General features: G+C 33.6%; 1 protein-coding gene and 2 long non-coding RNA genes across 7 annotated transcripts in view; 2 read left to right on the forward strand and 1 right to left on the reverse strand.

Moving 5' to 3' along the window:
- Positions 1–23,265, reverse strand: part of LOC143252133 (hormone receptor 4-like) — a 137,773-nt gene that overhangs the window by 108,582 nt on the left and 5,926 nt on the right. The gene's annotated exons all lie outside the window — the stretch shown is intronic.
- LOC143252134 (uncharacterized) overlaps positions 1–23,265 on the forward strand; it is an 80,822-nt gene that overhangs the window by 11,385 nt on the left and 46,172 nt on the right. The window lies entirely within an intron of this gene.
- On the forward strand, positions 4,191–6,437 carry LOC143252135 (uncharacterized). Its single transcript, XR_013028856.1, has 3 exons — positions 4,191–4,313; positions 4,549–4,688; positions 5,391–6,437. It is a non-coding gene; the product is annotated as an uncharacterized LOC143252135 (long non-coding RNA).

Genomic DNA, 23,265 nt, shown 5'->3' on the forward strand with positions numbered 1-23,265 from the left:
ATCTGTTACATTAGTAAGTAGAAAAAGACTTAGGACGACAGAAAAAATGTAAACATATAGACAGGACGATAATGAAGTTACTATTAAAAATCCCTTTCCCCCTGGGTGTCTTATCTCTAGATACCACTGTAAAACAATAAGAAAATCTGTTATTAACACAGACTATTGTTGCAAGTATAATACTTGAAGCCTGTTAGATTTGACAACGTGGAACCCACTTTTTTAGAAAACAAAAGTTTGGAGACAGTTTGACTGGGGAATGAATGAAACTCACTCGCTACCCATTCGAGCTGTCTCCAAACTTTAATTAAAGATCCTTACTTTCAATCCGGCAAGACGGAAATAATTCCGTTGATTGTTATTGAGATGTGAGGTTGAGTTTATGCAATTTAAGGTGGTTTACTTTTTAATTCATTTTCACTAGCTACAGCGGAAAGGTTTTGTCGAGTCGTTAAATTACTGACTAAAGTCCCTCAACTATGGGCCCGGCATGGCCAAGCGTGTTAAGGCGTGCGACTCGTAATCCGAGGGTCGCGGGTTCGAATCCCCGTCGCACCAAACATGCTCGCCCTTTCAGCCGTGGGGGCGTTATAATGTGACGGTCAATCCCACTATTCGTTGGTAAAAGAGTAGCCCAAGAGTTGGCGGTGGATGGTGATGACTAGCTGCCTTTCCTCTAGTCTTACACTGCTAAATTAAGGACGGTTAGCACAGATAGCCCTCGAGTAGTTTTGTGCGAAATTTCAAAACAAACAAACAAACCCTAAACTATGTTAAATAGTTAATATTTTGTTGCTGTCTCCAGGAGTTTTAATAAAATATCTTTTTGTTAATGCATGTCTAATTTTATACTTAGGAAGCACAACTACTGAGACAACCAATTTTAGACTGTATATATGATCACTTTCAAATAATACTTCGTAATCAAATGTCTCAGTATAGACTTATTATTGGCTTCGTTTCGGTAAATCAAAGGGTCGAATCTTTAGAACCGAATCATAAATTGAACTGATTGAGATGAATCGAACTGCCTATCGCAAGTAAGTAATAATGTTTTCAATCCGAATAATGCAACTTCAAGGCTCCGTCAGCCTTAAAAAAACAACACTAACACCAGAAATATGTTATCAAATTTCTATTCCTACGGCTTGATTCACAGCGTCCAATCAAATTGTAGGCTTAGATCTCTTTTTAAGCTGGCCTTTCTTCTAGATGTTTATATAGTTTATATAAAACGTCAAGGAACATGTTGTTGAAGCGGTAAAAATGCATAGAAAAAATTATTATCGAACAGCGTATGAAATGTAAACATTTATCTTAGCTCATTATATGTTCCTTTGAACATAACGTGAAAAATATTGAAAATTGTCAATTAATCTTCCAATTTTGTCAAAACCTAGTGTTTTCTGTCAATGACGTAATCGTAAAATGGTGGAATGTATTATTTGAATTATTCTGGTTATAATGTTTTCTTTTCACCCAAGTATCAGTGACGCCTGTTCACCTATCTGTTAACAACATTATAACTAGTATCAACATAACTCTACTGTAGTGATTTAGTACTCTACGGTAGTGATTTAGTATGTTATTCAATAAATTATTTGTTCATTACTTCTTAGATGTAAAAGAGGTTTATCCATGTGAATCATCCAGATTGACACGGCGCGAAAATTAGAGTAAGAAAACCGAAACGGTTTACAACTGAGTTTTGTTAACACTGGAGCAGGAAAATCCAAACGATTTATAAGTGTATTTTGTTAACACTGGATAAAACTAGAGTACAGAAACCGAAACCGTTTATAAGTGAGATTTGTTGACACTGGGTACAAAAACTACAGTATAGAAACCGAAACTGTTTATGAGTGAATTTTGTTGACACTAGACACGAAAACTGGAGTACGAAAATCCAAACGACTTTTAAGTGAGTTTTGTTGACACTGAACATGAAACCTGGAGTACGAAAATCCAAATGTTTTTAAGTGAGTTTTGTTGACACTGGATACGAAAACTAGTGTATAGAAACCGAACCGTTTATAAGTGAGTTTTGTTGACACTGGATACGAAAACTAGAGTATAGAAACCGAAACCGTTTATAAGTGAATTTTGTTGACACTGGATACAAAAACTGGAGCAAGAAACCGAAACGTTTATAAGTGAGTTTTGTTGACACTGGATACGAAAACTATAGTATAGAAACCGAAACTGTTTATGAGTGAATTTTGTTGACACCAGACACGAAAACTGGAGTACGAAAATCCAAACGATTTTTAAGTGAGTTTTGTTGACACTGGATACGAAAACTAGAGTATAGAAACCGAACCGTTTATAAGTGAGTTTTGTTGACACTGGATACAAAAACTGGAGCAAGAAGCCGAAACGTTTATAAGTGAGTTTTGTTGACACTGGATACGAAAACTGGAGCAAGAAGCCGAAACGTTTATAAGTGAGTTTTGTTGACACTGGATACGAAAACTAGAGTATAGAAACCGAAACCGTTTATAAGTGAATTTTGTGGAACGTTACATTAACAGACAGGTATATAGATAACGTTTGAAATACTTGTAAGAAACAGTCTGAGTATTGAACTGGAAGAATAACTTGATTATATGTTTGTAAAATATAATACTGTCAAAATAGAGAGGTATTTTTGTGTGTGCTGGGGTTGTGAGGGCCTAAGCAGTTGGTTTTAATGCTAACATTGTGCAAGAATGTGACCATTAATGGGTCATTTGTCTGTCCAGAATTTACTTGGTGGTGATACACACAATTTCTGTAATGTAATAGGGCTGAAGTGTGTTAGCCAAAAATTTATTTTTTTATTTTGTCACAAATATTTTGTTGTTGTTTTTTTTTAATTTTGTCAGTATTTTATAACGAGATACTGCTTAAGTTGTTAAAATAAACAGAGTAAAATGTTTTAAAAATACCACTGCGTCTCTCAGTATAACTCGTTGTTTCTCGTCATGTTACTTTTAATAAACGGTATGAAAGTTCAGTAGGTTTGATCTAAATTTTCAGTACAGCATTAAATAAAGATTACCGATACTTTATTATTTGAAAAGGTAATTTTTATTATTAAAAAATTTAAACTTTCGATAAGACAAGATAATACTAAAAAATACTAAACTCGTATTAATTTATAAATGACAAGATAATACTAAAAATACTAAACTCGTATTAATTTATAAATGACAAGATAATACTAAAAAATACTAAACTCGTATAAATTTGTAAATGACAAGATAATACTAAAAATACTAAACTCGTATTAATTTATAAATGACAAGATAATACTAAAAATACTAAACTCGTATTAATTTATAAATGACAAAATAATACTAAAAAATACTAAACACGTATTAATTTATAAATGACAAGATAATACTAAAAAATTCTAAACTCGTATTAATTTATAAATGACAACATAATACTAAAAATACTAAACTCATATTAATTTATAAATGACAAAATAATGCTAAAAAATTTTAAACTCGTATTAATTTATAAATGACAAGATAATACTAAGAAATTCTAAACTCGTATTAATTTATAAATGACAAGATAATACTAAAAATACTAAACTCGTATTAATTTATAAATGACAAGATAATACTAAAAAATACTAAACACGTATTAATTTATAAATGACAAGATAATACTAAAAAATTCTAAACTCGTATTAATTTATAAATGACAAGATAATACTAAGAAATTCTAAACTCGTATTAATTTATAAATGACAAGATAATACTAAAAATACTAAACTCGTATTAATTTATAAATGACAAGATAATACTAAAAATACTAAACTCGTATTAATTTATAAATGACAAGATAATACTAAGAAATTCTAAACTCGTATTAATTTATAAATGACAAGATAATACTAAAAATACTAAACTCGTATTAATTTATAAATACTGTTATTTACTCTTTTCTCTTCACAACGTGGTAAAAGAACTTCTTTTTCGCGTATATTTACTTCCTTAAAATACTAAATAATACGGCACAGCGGCATGTCTGCAGACTTATAACTTTCGATACCCGTGATGGGAAGAGAACAGATAGCCCATTGTGTAGCTTTGTGCTTAATACAAAACAACAACAATTACTGAATGGTGAATGTAGGAGTAAATTCAGGTTTTCCCCTATTTTCCAAGTATATACGTCACAAATACCAAGTAACTCTATGACTTTAAGACTGAACAATTAATTATTATGATACTTTATGAGAGCGCTACAAAAGGGCGTAAAAGTTTGAGCTGGTGCAATGATTTATGGTATAGGACATTTTTTACTGTAACACTCTAAAAGTAAGTATATATGAAATTCGGACCAATGAATCATTAATTTTTGATTATATGAGGTTTTATAACATTCTAATGAGTTAATGTTAATCCTTCGCTAAGAATGGATTCATAAAGTAATTAATCAACGCTATTATTAGGGTTTTTATTGCATGTGATTATGTAAAATTAAACACTTTTTTAGTATATAACTTTTTAACGTCATTTGACCAAATTTTTTGCACACGTTTGCTTATAACAGGCGAACTGCTGGACCAACTTCACTAAACCTGGTAGGCACCCTTAAGGCCCCCTGTGGAGTGACTTGGGAGTAGGTGTTCAGATATGTCCCCAATTTGTTGCACCCAGAGGGCCCCAACGTCTTCTTCGTGCGTTGAACGGGTACGTCAACTTGTTATATACGTTTTTAATCCTTCGCTAAGATTGGCTCAAGTGGATATTAAGCCCTCGTCATGGGCTATTATTTCGGTTTTTATTGCAAGTGATCAAGAAATATTTGAAACATTTTCCCTAAATAATTATATACTGTTTCACTCCTTCAATAATAAGGACGTTTCAGATGTTAAGCCTACGAAATGGGTTATTCTTTAGAAGTTTATAATTGTCCTCCGAAAACTACATTGTTTTAAACCTGTTTTTCATGTCGCTATATAAGAATGTTCTAAGTGTAGAAGCTGTGATTTTGTAGCGACAATATTGCAAAACAGAATAATATCGATTTAAATGCGAAATTACCCAAATAAGAAGATATTTCAGTTCAATATCCAAGTTCTTTGAAAGAACTGAGTAATAAAAATTATGTAAGAAATAGGCTCGGGAATTAGATTAGTTTTATTGTTGTAATTTTAAGGAAATTACAAATAAAATCAAATAATATAAGAAATAGATCAATCAGTAGGTGTTTTGTTTGTGCCTTGCTCACCACGGGTATCAAAACTCAATTTGTGGCGTTGTAAGTCCGCTGACGTGCCGCTGTGCCACTAGAGGGTGCTGATAGGTAGTTGTACAAAAAATAAAGCTATATAACGTTATTCATTAAATTATTTTGATGTTAAAATATCATTGATTTTTTTTTATTTATAGATAAGTAAAACTACACAATGGATTAACTATCTGTGCTTTGCCCACCGCAGTTTGAATCAGTCAAATTCACTGACCTGTTAGTAAAGAATGTGTCATTTTAAGCCTGGAGATAACATCTACACTTGTATGGCACAGTACTTGTTTATATAACGGAGCATATTTTACGTTGAAAATAATCACCGAAATGCTTTTAAGATAGAACGTGACGTTCTACTGGAAAATCGGTCGTTTTCAAAACAAAGGCAATTCTTATGTGTGAAAGAGAGAAGCGTCATATCCATTTCAATCCTGTAAGAGTGAATCGATAAACCAATATTTAAAAAAGAAAGATGAACAAATGTAAAATTATTCAGTGTTTCCAGCTCATTATTGTAAGCTAATATTAATAAAACCCCTATAAGGATTATAGGAGAAAGTTTTAATTTGTCAAATATAACCTAGCATTACACGTTTATCGTGAATTTTATTGGCAAGCACTTATTTTAAATTTCGTTAAATATGCAAAACTTTTATATTAATGTGCGCGTTTATACCTCAGTTATAATAACGTAACTGGCTTTTATATTAAAAATATATCTTTCGTGGATCAGATAACAGGTTTTTATAGATTTAGTAAATGTAGGAAAAAACATCTGCAAGCTATAGCACGTCTATATTGTATATTTATATGAATATAGCACATAAAAGTACCGTAGAATCTACCAATACTCTTCTAGAGAGACTACCACCAGGGGACGTTAAAATTATAAATTAGAGTGGTTGTCGCTCATCAGTGTCCCCAGTGGCACAGTGTTCTGTTGTAGACATAAAACGTTAAAAACCAGGTTTCGATCAGCAGAACACAAATAGCCTTTTGCTCAACTGCAAAGAAGAAAAACATTTATTCCAATTTCTATGATCAATTTGTCTATGCTCGTTCATTAACATTCCTTTAAAAATTACAGAAGGATACACTTTATGAAAATCAGTTATATTTCGAGTGGTTTTTCATACCTTTCCTTGACACACATAGGAAAATAAGCCTATTAATAAATAAAGGTGTCCATATCTGTTTTGTGGAATATTCATTCAAAATAATAACGTTTTAAGCACAATAAGACTATTAAATGTACAATCATGCCTACCACAAACATAAAATAGATAATTAATTAGATTTGAGCCATCTGAACTTTCTGCTGCCTCATTTGGAGTTTTCGATGAAAACTGTATAGATCCAAGCTTCGTTGTAAAACTTCAAAAGAATATAAATCGAGGAAATACTCAGATACGAAACATTAAATACGTTTTAAAAATGTTTGAACAGAAAATATTTTCCCATTGTTTTAATAATAATTTATAGGTTTAATACACTGGAAACAAAGAATACGTCAGGCGTGGTTTAGTTGTTACCATTCTCGTATTTTTGATCCTGTGAGTTACTGTTCGCGACCCGTTGCCGCGAAAGGCGCTTCACACTTGGTCTTGAGTGCACTATACAAATGACGGTTGACTCTCACTATTATAACGTGTAAGAATAGCTGAAGAATTGCGTTAAAAATCGGGTTTTAATACCCACAATGAGAAAAGTACAGATGTGTAGCTTTGTGTGTAATAACAAACAGACAAAATCCTCTGGTACATTAGTTTAAAGTTAGGACAGCCATGCGTAGATAACCCTTAGGTAGTTTTGCAAAGTACAATTTTCATAGCTACATTAAATAAATCTCCAAAGTTAAAATAAAACCACCACAGTTTTTGGAAGTCGATTTGGTCATTTTTAAGATATGGCTATATTAATTTTTTTTTACATAACTGATGAAAGTCCTCATTGGAAATGACTGTTTTACATGTACGTGACGTCACCAAGTCTGTTTCTGTTTTTGATAAAGTAACTGCTACTAAAAATGAAAACGTAAGATATACATCAGGGATTACTGGTTATCATTTTCCGCTAGAGTATTCGGAGGAAAAAATAAAAGGCACACATGTAGTCGCAGAGAAATTTCAGAGATAAACCTAAGACTAGAGCTAGTGATGTGAGCGTGGAAAATGTGCTCAAATGAAAGCTGTTGAAGAAAACAGGATCTGATTTAATAATATCGAATGAGGACTGCATTACGGATAATCCGGATCTCGATGATATTTCATTAAATTACGCTATTCTTTAATGGTTTACATACAGATAATTTGCATTTATCGACCAGGACTGTGATATGATGATTGCAAATAATTCATCACGCATACAACTACTGCCCATCATAGACACTTCAGTAGTGCAATGTAATTAGACCTTTTTAACAAGATCCAATCAAAACATTGAATATATTTCTTCTATCCTCCACACATGTACTCACTGTCAACAGATTCCGCCAAACTGTCCCTGAACCTAAAAAATAAAACAACACAAAAACATAATGACGTCATGAAATATTTTACTATTGCTTTCACTGATGAAGAGGACCTACAAGATGGCGGCTTCCACATAAGCGTTGAAGTTGTCGATTTGCAAATTTTACACACCTGAATTTTAAAATTTTTTTAAGATTTAATTTTCATTATATTTACAGCAAAATAAGCCGAATTTCGTATAGCAGTTTAATTTTTCTCCCTAAAAGAAAAAGAAAAAAATAATATCTTAGTTTGATGTCTTCACTTCGCGATGCTCGACCACTTGCTCTACAAAGATAGTTGACTGTGGCAGAATGTGGCACGGGGTTTAAATTTTTGTTATCGCCGATTTTAGAAGAAACCAAGTTTCTTGCTTTGCATGAACTTGTGACACAAGTTGTTTTGAAGAATAAAATACAGCTACTTGTTTATCAGACACGCTGACCTGATTTCGCTTTTCAGTCTTCATGTAATCTTCTCACCAACCTTGACCAAACAGAAACTATATAACTGAACGTCGAATTTAAAATTCCTGTGAACCTCGGAAATGAGGAGAAGTTTCACCACATGTTTCTCAAGTTGTTTTCGTGAAAAATGGACAGACAGTTCAAGGATGTTATGACACTTTTTAACTATCAGTATACAGGATGACGCGAAATTTTCTGTGAAGGCGTTTATGTTTCAAAGCTATAATAATTGTCGTGTTACATATTTTAAAAAGGTACTGAATTTTGTGCCAGGTGTGTTTTATAATGTATTTGTATTAACGTATAGTGAAAATCAGTTTGTCACCGCTGGTAATATATAATGGGTAAATATTTATTGATCAATAAATTATGAAAAAAAAACACACAAAAAAACAGAAGGTTTCAATGAATAAAGCAAATTAATATAATTTTCTTTATTGAAATAAAATATATTTCCATAGGTGACGCTAGCAGCGTAGTAAAAGCTGTACCCCTAATCTTGCTAATTTTAGTTATGTAAACAATTTTTCTTCCGATAAAGTTATACTATTTAATTTAAGTAAAGGTGAAAAATACAAATATGGCCATACCGTAACGTTTCTAGTTTTATGGTATTTAAAACTTTACTTCCTTACAAAATTGTAACTATTTGTGAATATCTTGACTTCGATTTCACACGGAAGTGTCGTCACATCTAATGTAATATGTACCCAAATTACCTGTTGCTTGAAAGCAACCCCATCATTAGTCAGTTACTTTAAACCGTCATTAGACAATAAAAAAACAAAAGCAAAACAAACTGACGACTTCTCCAACTTGAATTAACTAATATATAGCAAACTAAATCGGTATTGTAATCAAAAATAAGTATGATAGGAAATAAGTTATAATAGTCTAAGCCTAAATATATGTGTGTATATGTGTCAATGGTTTATATTGAAACAGTTTCAGTTTGAGAAAATTAACTTTTTATCATCCTCGCGCTTTGTCCTCCGTGGAATCCAATTTCTTAAATTTCGTATGTTACAAGTATTTACTCCTAATACAAGAAACGTTTGATTGATTTTTTTTTAAGTAATTTAAAGTGTATTTACTTATCGCATAAGCAAATGAGAGCTGGGGGGTGCGATAACACGCCCTGGCTTGAAGTACAGGCGTGCTGTGTTCCATCCGCTTTTATTTATGTGTTTTAACACAATGGTAACAACCGAATACATATTTTCCATTATACACATGGTTTACAGCCTTCTTAAATGGCTTTCAGTGCCCACAATATAAAGTGTTCCAGTACCGCTGTCCATAAGTCACGTTTCTCTGGACTATGACGCCATATTGTAGCTATTCGTAAACATTAGAAATGTTTCAAACCACATCTTGGACTATTTCCTCAAAGTGAGACGAACCTAATACTGGAAATAATGATGTCATTATGCTTTTATAAAACGTTATGAAAATCAGCTTGAAGACCGGTTTGACTGACTCTTGTACCTTACGATGATGTCCAATCAGATTGCCTGGTTTCTAATGTTGTTTCTGGGTTACATTCATGACTTCAATGTCTTTAAACACCTACCATGTGTTCTATGTAAAATTCACAAGTATAAGATTAATGTAGTAACTACATTGCCCAACTAGGTCTCTGAGGCAAATATTTGTTAATTACAATGACCTGTAATGTTACTGCTAATGAGTTTTTTTCAATCACTAAGTTACCAAACCCATTGACAAACAGAATAAACTGACATGCTTTCTAATACAACTCTTTATATTTTTCCTGGTAAATTTTTCGATGTGGATTTGGCAGAATGGGGACAAACATAGAAAGAAATGTCAAGATAATAAAAGGTCCGATAAATTCATTTCACAAATGAAAATATTTTATTACCATTGACACTTGATCAACAATAGAATCTGGTAATAAAGACAATTATTTCCATTGAATACAAACATAACCGGCAGAACCATTTTTTTTTTTAAGTTTGTTTATTTAGGTTGCACACGATTGGACTACTTTTGGTGTGCTGAAGTTAACCATTATTGCGTGACCCGCAAATATTTAGTCAGGCATGATACATTTGTAACAGAAAACATTAATAATAATAATAAACTAATACCATATAGTTAGTTACTGTAAAAAGTAATTATAAAATTTGTGAAATAAGTTGACTTTTATAAAATATCAAGGATAATACTTCTTGAAAACCCTTATCCATAAATTCAACCAACAGGTATAAGTTATTTTAAAACCAGCTTATCCAATAGTAAAAATACCCCCTTAACTCTCAAGTTCTTACTTCATCCAGCGAGTAAGTATTCCATAACCTGGTCCTCTCATCTAAGAGGTATCTTATCATCAAATGAACAAGTATATCATTTAACAGATATATAATTCTCATCCAACGGACAAGTATATCATTCAACAGGTATCTTTGTTTGTTTGTTTTTGAATTTCGCACAAAGCTACTCGAGGGCTATCTGTGCTAGCCGTCCCTAATTTAGCAGTGTAAGACTAGAGGGAAGGCAGTTAGTCATCACCACCCACCGCCAACTCTTGGGGTACTCTTTTACCAAAGAATAGTGGGATTGACCGTTACTTTATAACGCCCCCACGGCGGAAAGGGCGAGCATGTTTGGCGCGACGGGGATGCGAACCCGCGACCCTCAGATTACGAGTCGTACGCCTTAACACGCTTGGCCATGCCGGGCCTCAACAGGTATCTATCTCCTCAACAAACGAACAACTATGTATCCTCTAAATTCTCCAGTTCATCCAGTATATAAAATTATAAATACACTTTATACATTGCAAATGACCAAAGTTGGTCTCTGCGTACGTATTTATAATACGTACAAAAATTGTGTATTCCAGAAGTCTTTAACTAGTAAACATAGTAACAGTAAAACTATTCCTGTCAAAATATAGAAGAAAAATAACAACTAGATACTCAAACACTTCACTGTTCTAAAACTAAAAAAGTTTTTTGTTGTTATACATCTGTGTAGAATAAACTTAATTTTAAAGTTCCACATATGTAGTTTATTTCTCAACCACCTAACTGGACCACATGTACAATGAGTAGAAGATAAGTCAGTTCCTTAAGCCTATCAGGGCTTACACTGTTTCAAGTACTCTGCACGTGACATCTATATTAGAGGTTAATCTAAAGAGTGGAATAGATAAGAGTAGTTTTACTACCGGTCAACAAAGTATGCACGAGTTACGTCCGCAAGCAATCAGAATTTCCCAAAACTATCGAATCAGTCTGGATTAGTTATAGGATAAGAAGCAGTCTGGGTATTGAGGGATTACATTTTGATAAAAAAAAAAAAGACGTAATCAAAACAAATGCAACTGTTTTCGTTTCTTCATGAATATTGATGTAGTTTATGATGTTTATATTCACACGAAAAGTAAAAAAAGATAAATAACATACATGTACGTGATATATATTTATTTTTTTTTTAGTTTTTCGCCTATAAATACGTTTCTATGTTCGATTAACTGGGAAAGTATGTCTACGTGTTACACGAGTTGTAGCACATGGAGACATTACACTTTCCCCTGGGGCATGGCATGGCCAGGTGGATTAAGGCGTTCGGCGTAATGTGAGAGTCGCGGGTCTGAACCCCCCCCTCCCACCAAACATGCTCGCCCTTTCAGCCGTGTGGGCGTTATAATGTCACGATCATTTCCACTATTCGTTGGTAAAAGAGTAGCTCAAGAGTTGGCGGTGGGTGATGATGACTAGCTGCCTTCCCTCCAGTCCTACACTGCAAAATTAGAGACAGCTAGCACAGATAGCCCTCGTGTGGCTTTGCGTGAAATTCCAAAACAAACAAGTACTTTCCTCTGGTGACTTATTAGTAAACCAGAGGGCTTGTTACACTAAAATTTGGGGTTAACTGCAGCTTTGAGCTAATAAACAAAACGAACTGACAATAGAAAAATGAACGAAAACAAAGTGTCGAATTCTATGTTAAAATTTCGTGAAACATAACTGGCATTATACTGGTTCTAAACTGAAAGTTGTTCCATTTGTTTCTGCTAACATATTAGTTTACGTATAGAGTTCAATTGAAGTAAAGTTTCTTCAAAAGAAGATTTAGCTAAAAACAAATTATTTCTATTTTATGACCTGGTGGTTTGGGCACTCAATTCATAACCTGTGGTGTACCGAATCAAATCGCACCATCTGAGATGATGCCTTGGATGATACAGGTGTTATATGATGATGAGTTATATACTTCTCTCACATAATGATTAGAAAACACGGTAAAATATCGAAAGATACAAATATTAAACTATTTAATATTTCCGTGACTGATATATATATACACGTGTGTACACGTGTTAAATACAATAAAGGAGCCGGGCGTGACCTTGGTGTTAAGTTGTTCGGAAAGTCCAAGGTCCGAGCTGTGATATGCCACTGAGCATTTTCCGCACTGTTAGGTGCTATGGAGGCGTTATGACTAAAACAGTCAATCCCTCTAGTCGGTTTAAACCGAGAGTAGCCACACAGGTGATTTGTTTGTTTGCTTATTTGTAATTAAGAACAAAGCTGTACTATGTATGGGCTGTGCCACTGTAAGAGGGACTTCTGTGCCCTGCCCACCACAGTGTATCGAAATTCCATATCTATTGGTGACACAGCTGGCCGACCAAGTAATGATGACTGTAGCCTTTCCTCTCTCCAGCAGTTTGTTGAATTAGGGGTGAGTATGACTAAACCCGGACTTACTGTTTAATCCACTTGTCGCATAAGATGCTGTTTAGGCTTATCTCCAGTGAACTGGTGAACAAAACCATTTGGTGTCTCGACTTTTCACTCTCAGGATATTTCTAATAATACATAGCTTGCAAGTTAATATCGTCTTAATTTGATTTTCTGGGAGCTCTAAAGTCGTCTATTAACAGTAAAAAATAATAACAGTAAGATTGCTTGTCGTTATGAGCAACGCAATATGTGATTTGTTTAATTATTTCATTTGAAAGTAAAAATCTACCGTGTTCATAACTGATTTGTTATGTGAATGACAATGAAAAAATGTATATACATGCAACGCCATAATGGAGTAAAAAAGGATAGTACAAGTTTATAATTTTATGTCTTGATGATTTTATCCTGTATAACAAAAACAAGTGTGAACTGGGGGAGGTATTTCTGTTTCAAACGTTGTAGTTAGTTGTACAATTCAACATAATCGACTTAGAATATTTTAAATTAATTTTCCAATATCATTACAAACTAATTGACTGTCCTTTAACTAGAGGTAATACCATTTGAGAGATTGGAAGGTTGAATGTTAAACCTTTTAAAGGCTCCAGTTTTCAGTTATTTTAATCCAATTTTATTGTAAGATGTCACTTTTCATTAAGTCATCTTGTGATTAAACAGCACAGTCCTTCTTGCAAGTTTAAAGAGGCCATTTACCTTAAAGCCCAAGAAATATTAGGTTGAGGAATAATTCGTGAGCGTTTTTAAATAATTTCATTCAAGCATTACATGCAAGACTATACAATACTTCAATGCATGAACACATTACACCCAAAACATTTATTATGATACTTTATTTCATGTAATATCTAGGTATATAGTATGCATTGTTTTAAACGAAATTGCAAGAAATTAAATGCGAAAAGCAGATGATGTCGAAAATGCTCGATTTTGTCCACTTGACATTCCATTTAATGAGCTGAAAATGAAAGCAAAAATTAAAGACATATGAAAATCAAACACACCATCTGTTAGAGCAAAAAATTATCTACCAAATGACATGAAATATTTTGCGAAAGCGTTTCATTTATGAATATATTTTTTTAACTTGAATAAACGCTCACGAATTATTCCTCAACCCAATAATATATCCTCTAACTGTAACAACGTAGTACAAACAGACTTTGTTCAGTACATACAGGTATTCCCCCTTATATATTTTTTTCTAGAACAATATTTCCCAAAAATTTGGACCTAAGACTCCCTTCATGCACACTGCAAACAATTTGCGCCCCCTCCCTGCATTTTATTCATACATACACACGGGTTGGGCCAGAAAAGCGCACTGACTGAAATCGTTTAACCTCACAAGGAGCTAGGCTTAGTGAATCACCTGAGGGTTTGTCACAGCCTGAGGGGAATGCCCCCCAGGTTGGAAATCATTGTTCTAGAACAAGATTAACTATTATTGTCACGCAGTCAACAAATTAAAGGGTGCTCATTAAACATGGTACCTGAACCTCTTGTGTTCATTAAACATGGTACCTGAACCTCTTGTGTTCATTAAACATGGTACCTGAACCTCGAGTGCTCATTAAACATGGTACCTGAACCTCGTAAGCTTAATTGAGGTTAAATAACGTGGACGATAGTTAATCCTAAAATTAACCATTTGGATCCGATCCACTGGCGTTTTAAAGTTTATTAAAGACATTTACCTTAACAATATATGCATTAACTTGCTTGTAGGTCCATGACTTCTTTGGTTACAAGGTTCCCAATAACGTATGAGTCACATAAAACTAAAATAAAATCAATACTGCAACTAATCCTTCTAGTTACTGCTGAAACCTCCTATATATCTTACGTAACAAAATAAATGTTTTCGTGCATTACTTGGTTAACTGTTGTAACACGCAAACACCACAGCAATAGTCAACATGATGCAATACATCAACCCTGTGGCAGTGTACTGTGCATAAACCAATCTGTAATTTGAGGGGGTTAACAGATGGTAAATGAATAGGCGGGAAAAGCGTTCCAATTCTCTCTTCAACAAACAACTTTTCTAACTTTTGGACCAGTGAAAATATTATTTCCCTAATCAGGATTGTATTTGAGGAATGTCTTCTGAAGACCCATCCGATAGTGAAAGGTTTCACTTCAAAGCTTACACAATATTCCAACTTTATTATTGGTGCTTTGCTTATTTAATAAAATCAGATACTAGCAGTTACGTAGCAGTAAGTTATCTTCGAATATCGGTCTTCTATGTAATAAAATATAAAACTTTTTAACGAGTAATGTAGTAGTTTTGTGGAAAACAATTTGTATAGCATGTATGTAACATATCTTCTTATCTAATGCCTGTATACCATAAAATTTTATACATTTATATATAAAGCCATATGTATATCCTTCTCATTGGCGAAACTTGCTTTGCGCAAACGATTTGGTTTGGTTTGAATTTCGCGCAAAGCCACTCGAGGGCTATCTGCGCTAGCCGTCCCTAATTTAGCAGTGTAAGACTAGAGGGAAGACAGCTAGCTAGTCATCACCACCCACCCCCAACTCTTGGAATACTCTTTTACCAAAGAATAGTGGGATTGACCGTCATATTATAATTGCCCCACGGCTGAAAGGGCGAGCATGTTTGGTGCGACCTACTGAAGGGTAAGAGTGCAGATGAAACACTAATTTGAGTGAGGTTAATTTAAAGTGAGCAATTCGAGAAACTAGAAATCATAGAAAATGCAACAGAGTATTATTTTTTTTATTAACTTGTTAAAGACTGTAGAGATAAATTACATTGGTGTAATGACGAAATAATATACATTTAGTGTAAGGTTAATAAACAAAAAAGATTAATTTATGTTATTTTACACAGAAAATAATTCCAAGTACATTGAATCGTATTTAAATAACCTGTTGATTTTAGTTGTGTTTTATTTACAAGTTTTATTATTTATTAATTTTATACTGGAATATATATATACACACATAATTGTTGATATTTTTAAAAATTACATCTTTAAAGTATCACTTGTTGATGTCGTCCGATGGGAAAACAATAAGTTTACGCACTTACTGCGTTAAATACCCGCGTTCGATACCACACGGTAGACACAGATGATAAACCCAGTGCGGCTTTGCTCTACAATTAACAAACAATACGTATTGTATGTAATTAGATTCGCTGAGAAACAATGTTAAAGTTGCGAAGGAGTTACCAACCTACCGAAATTAAAAATAAAAGATATAATATTTTGAAGAAGATGGTGATTTGAATAAATATAAAATGAATTTCATTTATGTTTCATCACTTATTACAATAACTAGAATCACATTGCTATCACATATACTGTGCATCCTTCCCACTAACCCAAGGGAAAAACAAAACAAAATTTGAGATCATACTGGGATATTAACTGAAAAACACAACGTAGAAAAGTGCTATAACAGAATAAAGCTAAATAACATGTCAGTATTAATAAGGAGAGTACAAAACCAGACTAATAGACCTAAACAGTACGTCAGCATAAGTTACTCATACCATGATAAAGGATTATGCTTTGTCATTTTTTTAATGTTTATAAATTATGTCTCAACTTTAATGCCTTTTTCTCTTCCTACTTTATGTTCTGGCTCTGAAACTGAACAACTGGCTCACAACATTCTGTTTTCTTTGTCATTATTTTTGACAACAATGTCTGCTTATGATAAATTCGGTTTCACCCTTTTTCTTCACGGTGTCTGGAATCCATTAAGCATTAGGGGTCGTCTTTTTACAGGACTTTTTAGAGTAATGTAATGGCACAATATTCTCTTGATTGTGTATCACAATTTGATAAGTTTTGTTTTTATGTGAGATGTTTGTTTATTTTTTATTCTTTGAGAGCATTCGCACCTGAGTTAGTTTTAAATGTTGTTGAACTTTAGAAATGACTTATAATTGCACTCCAAGTAGCACAGTCTACAGAGTTATAACGCTATAAAAGTAGGTTTCGATACCCGGGGTGGGGAGAGGATAGATTGGTTTGTTTTTAATTTTGCGCAAAGAGAATTCTGCGCTATCTATCTCCATCCCTAATTTAGCAGTAAGATTAGAGGGAAGGCAGCTGGTCATCATCACCCACCGCCAAATGTTGGGCTACTCTTGTATCAACGAATAGTGAGATTTACCGTCACATTATAACGCCCCCACGGCTGAAAGGGCGAGCAAGTTTGGCGCGACCCTCAGATTACGAGTCGAATGCCTTAACTACTTGGCCATGTCGAGCCATGAATATTCGTAAAGATACCTGAGTTCTCTTTTCAGATTTACAAGAATGAAGTATTAGCAGTATTATTATATACTAGAGTGTTTTATAAACTGTTATTTTTACATGTTAAAGAATTTCAAAAATGAGGTTTTGTAATCTCCCTGATCATAACTAAATTTCCCATTTATAATCAACAAAAGGTGTAGAAATCAGCAGAAACTGAAATTACAGTTTACTTAACATGACCACAGAAAATGCTTGAAGGATTCGAATGAACATCGTGTAAGAGAAGTTTCAACAATGTTTGACTATTTTATTTAAAATTGAGTACACATATTTGTATTGCATACAAGATATGTTTTTTTTGTTGTTACCAGATATTTTAAAGGTACGTAAACTGACTCTTTCGAGAAAGAGCACTACCGAGAATTGATCGCATTCTCATAAAAGAAATGTTTCAGGAGAGAAATGTAGCAGAGTTATAACCTCGAATATACAAAGGAACAGACGTTACTATGTAAGCTTCCCACTAATGAATAGACATCGGCTTCCAAGTCCACATTTAAGAAGTCTAACAACACAGAAGTGCTACTGGATTTATATTACAGATTTGAGAAGTTTGTGGTCGAATAAGGTTATGAGTTTGATTGGTTTGGGTCTCTTTTCTCATTACAGTAGCCTTTTGTTTATAGGTGTGTGTCTCGATGCTTGTAAATTCCTTCTTTGGGACAGCAGTAGGTTATGAATTTACAATGGCGTTCGATTCCCCGCGGTAAACACATCAGATTGTCTAATTGACTTTACTTTAAAACAAAGAAACAAATCGTCAGCTTCAAATTATGGTTTATTATCTTGCTAATAGTATCGAAGATATTGTCTACTTGCCTAGTTTCATCTTAAAAGATTTTTTGGGGGTCCGAGGGTTCTCTGTCATATTTATAACCTTCACTTTGTGGATGAAGATGTAGCTCCGTATTAGATTGGAGGGTGGTCTCAGAGCCCGTTGCAGTAAAATCACTTTAATTTGTATTAGAATGGAGCGTGACTAATCATTTTTGGCGCTGCATTACTGATACATCATCGAAGTTTAAATAAATGTATCAGTTTCTTTAAACAAAAAAATATATCAATCAAATTAAATATTTCTGAGTAATACAATTTATTTGACACAGTTGTTTTATTATTGTGTAAAGTTGTTATTGTTTTTTGCAGTGATCTTTAAAGCTTGTATTGTTCAAATTCGGGTTGATCACTGCAGTATGCATAGCGTAAATACCCTATCGTGCAACTTTGTGTTTCAAACATTAAACTGAAACTTTATATGTAAAATGATATACTTTTAGAAAAACTCAACGAGGTCTCTTCAAATATTATCTCAAATCATAATTTTAATACTGGCTTCCGTAAATACCTGGACTTTTCATGGTTTTAGTTACACTACTGTTTAGCTTTATTATTTTTTATTCTATTTTTCATGTCATTATTACATAACTGCGTGATTTGATTGTACCATGTCAAATAAACAGATTTCAAATGAACGTCTTCCCGTTAATACTTCTTATACAAATAACAACTGTTAAAAAATGCTCACTTCAGTAGCAATGTTTTCTTGCTCTCAATAAAATGACAAAGAACGGTGGCATCCAGCAGAAAAAAAAATCCCCACGACTAGTTAGCGAACGTGAGCGCTTTATTGTGCTGGATGCATTCAATGCATCGAAACCCTAACATTTTTGCCAACAATGCATTGTGATCGCTATTCTCTACTAGAAAACAAGCACAGTGCAAATTTCCTTACTGAAGTAACACATGGAATGGCAGAAGACAGTTGTAAACGGATAATTAAACAATCATATACTGTATACACACTGTGATCCAAGATATTGGGTTGACTGTACGACTGTACATTTTATATTCATTCATCATTATTTAAATAAAATAATCATTTTGTTTTTATGTATTTATTTATTTTTGCTTATTTTGAATTTCGCCCAAAGCTACACGAGGGCCATCTGCGCTAGCCGTCCATAATTTAACAGTGTAGGACTAGAAGGAAGATAGCTAATCATCACCACCTACCACCAACTCTAGGGCTACTCTTTTACCAACGAATAGTTGGATTGTACGTAGCATTATAACGCCCCCACGGCTGAAAGGGCGAGCATGTCTAGTGCGACGGGGATTCGAACCCTCGAATTACGAGTCAATTGCCTTAACCGCTTGGCCATGCCGGGCCTTATTATTTGTTTTTTTTAAGCTACATCTGTTGACCAGTATTCAACATATCGAATAAAAAACAGTACTGAAAATCACATTATTAAAATAAAAAGCTTCTGTTAAAAATTATTCATGTTGACATTATATAATTTCATTTCCGGAAATAAAAGTAAACGATTCTAGAACTTTGTTTTTGGATATCGTTAAAGATGGGTACTCTTAACGGACTCTGCAAAACTGGAGCGTTTAACATGATGAAAGCATTGAATGCTGTTATTCTGCCTCAAAATATGTGTTGAAAGTACTAAGGTTACCCAGCAAAGTAAGTGATATTGCTAAAATAAACTAGAAAACATCTTTCTCGTTGCACGTGTGTGGTGTCTCTGTTACTTAGTTATACAAGTACAGCTTCGTGAAACATCACCCAATTTTTTTATTTATTTTTTTTGCGAGCTCATATGGTGTATATTTTTCTGGCTACCTTAAAGGTACATACTAGAAATAAATGAAAAATATGTATCATGATTTTTTTTCTGTCACTTTTTGTTTATTTCTATTGATGTGTATAACAAATGAGGTCATTGTAGTTCTTCCTTACCTTAATGTATCTGAGTGATAGGTAAATGGTTGCTAAGAATGTTATAAAACACGCACTGATACGCTTTAGGTCAAGTGTAACACTTAGCCAATTGTCTATGCGCTGAGCATATAATCCCTCAAATAAGCAACTCACAATTTATTCTAAAGCTAAGTTGGGCAATATTCTATCATTACTTCATCTTGATCTTGAATTAAATTTCAATGAAATATACATGTCAAAATTTATTGAATATATTGTTGTAAGTTATAGGTAAATTAAAATTTAATCCAAAAACGAAAAGACAGGGCATGCCAAAATATTAATTTATACACTTATTTAACGTTGTAATTTAAATATTAGCTAGAGGGTGCATCATGTTGAAGTCTGTTTGTCCTAGAACTTTCGAGAACGTTAACGAACAAGACACTTTTCGAAATATTTAGGGCAAGGATTAGATGATAAATGTGGGTGAGTCAGTTATTCAGCTACGTGAGAGTGTAGAATGAATAAGTGAAGCATAGATAACTAATCAGTCAGAGAATATTTATGCGAGTGTTTTGTTTGCAGTTACTTGATCGATAAGCCACGAAGTTTTACAAATGAGTCTATTTTTTTACATTAATCAGGGTATTTCCGTTTAGTTGTCGTTTGTAAAGTTACTTCGGTCCACAACGTTGAGGAAATACCCTAATTTATTATTATTAATAACTTTCACCAGCTAATTTTGAAGAAAACACAATCGAAACAACGAGTTTCATAATAAAAAGAAAAAAATCCGACAACTTTTAACTGAGTTATAGAGTTAAAATATTGTTTAAAATATCAGTCTCTATGTTAATACATAGAAATTGTTTGGATTTTCATAATCTTGACCTTTGACACTGACCTTCAAAACTAATTACTTCTAAGATGGGTCATAGTTCAAATGCATACCAACTTTCATCTAAATCCATTCAGCCGTTTTCCAGAAATCTTGCTGACAAACATACATACACATACAGTGGTGAAAATATAACATCCATTACTTTCGATGGTGTAGGTAGTAACCAGTATTAATAATATACAAGACTTGTGGTACAAGACTCACCTTAATTGAGTTTAGTTCCTCTCCATGGACATAACAGATAACTCAATGTGTGTGGTTCTGCTATAAAAACACGCACATACACACCTTAAATGTAATTGAACACAGAGCTAATAATGTTTACAAATTACCGGTAATGACATTTATATAAAAAAATTAATTCTGTATTTAACAGAACGCTGGGCTGATAATTTTCAGCTTGTAGGATCGTAACTCATCACCCAACATGTTCAGCTGTGAGAGCATTTTAATATGACAGTCAACACTAGTAGTCGTTGGCAAAAGTAGCTCAGAGGTCTACGACAGGTGGTGTTGACTTGCAGCTGCCTTCCCCATAATCTGTTGCTTCAAAATTAGGAACAGCTAGCACAGATAGCCATTGAGTAGCTTTACACGAAATGCAACAAAACAAACAAATTTAACAACCTTTCTGTCACTGTAGCTACTTAGAGGTCTAAGATAATTATTCTAATGATGACTCATAACTCTTGTCTACATTTGTAATGACGTATTTGTGTGCTCATATTCTCGGTCATAGTTAATCTTAAACTTATCCATTTGTTTCTCACGTTCAAGTGAAACAACTAAAAATGCTGTTTGCGCTAATTGTTTCTAATATTTTTTACTCATAGAACAGAGGGACGTTAGATACTCAATAGCACTCGCAAACAATTCTTTTGGTGGTCTAATAGAATAGTGAGGTTTCACTATCATTCTTATAACGCAAGCACTGCACGATAACCAGTGGCCACAACTGCCTATCCCAATACGTTAAATTCTAAATCTCCAAACACAGGAATTTAGGATTTCCTTAACGCACTGGTCTTCTCCTTGGTTACGTTATGAAAAGTGACGGGTTTCTATGAGGTTGGAGGTGAAAGAATGATGGGTTGTCTGAGAGGATGGAGCTGGAAGAATGATAGGTTATCTAATGAGATGGAGCTGCAAGGATGATGGGTTGTCTATAAAGGTGGAGTGAAAGACTGATAGGTCATCTAATAAGATGGAGCTGCAAGGATGATGGGTTGTCTAAAAAGGTGGAGTGAAAGACTGATAGGTCATCTAATAAGGTGGAGCTGCAAGGATAATGTGTTGTCTAAAATGGTGGAGTGAAAGACAGATAGGTCATCTAATAAGATGGAGCTGCAAGGATGATGGGTTGTCTAAAAAGGTAGAGTGAAAGACTGATAGATTATCTAATAAGATGGAGCTGCAAGGATGATGGGTTGTCTAAAAAAGTGGAGTGAAAGAGTGATAGATTATTTAATATGATGGAGCTGCAAGGATGATGGGATGTCTAAAAAGGTGAAGTGGAAGACTGATAGGTTATCTAATAAGATGGAGCTGCAAAAATGATGGGATATCTAAAAAGGTGGAGCTGAAAGAATTATGGAGTATTTAAAAGGATGAAACTAGTTATAAGCTTATGTCCGAGAAAATAATATAAATATATGTGCTGCTTTGAATATTAGGTTTGGCTGTGCAATTCAAAAGAGATGAAAGAATTTGTTCCCTTAGAAGACAGATAAAAGTGAGGAAGCATTTTCACACTATTGTACTAAGTCTAGTACATCCTATCATCTTTGTTTTATGAAGTAAAAATGTAATACATTTAGAAAGGGGTCATACTCTTTCAAGTAAATTTGAATAAAACGCAACCGATTTAAGTAAAATTATATTTCTCCAAAAGAATAAGTAAAACGTTTTGTCACGAGAATTACTCAATGAAAATCCAGGATATCAACCACGTGATTAAGAACAAAAATACCCATAATTCAATTAAAATATAATAAGTATAAGTTAATTCTCGTGTTATTTATTTTTGATTTGTGGTTTTCAGCTGGCAATGGTTCTTTTCTGACATTATCTTCTGTTCATGGAATTCGGGAATATTTTTTGTTGAATTTGTGTCCTGATAACCAACAACCAGTGCTGCCGAAACACTGTGCATATTTTTTGAATGAGTATAATTCAGCCTATGTAAAGCTGTTGAGTTATTGATTAAAAGTAAAAATGTATTTTTAAAGTCTTTGCTGATTTGGAGCATTGTTTTTACCAAACAAAGACGTTTCTATCCAACTTAGTCTCACTAAATACATCATCTGTAAGTTTATGTGCTTATAACCCAAACATCCGGGGTTCGATTTTCCGTGGTTGACAGAGCACAGACAAATCATTGT

The sequence above is a fragment of the Tachypleus tridentatus genome, chromosome 6 (assembly GCF_004210375.1).
Source record: "Tachypleus tridentatus isolate NWPU-2018 chromosome 6, ASM421037v1, whole genome shotgun sequence".
NCBI classification, from domain to species: Eukaryota; Metazoa; Arthropoda; class Merostomata; order Xiphosura; family Limulidae; genus Tachypleus; species Tachypleus tridentatus.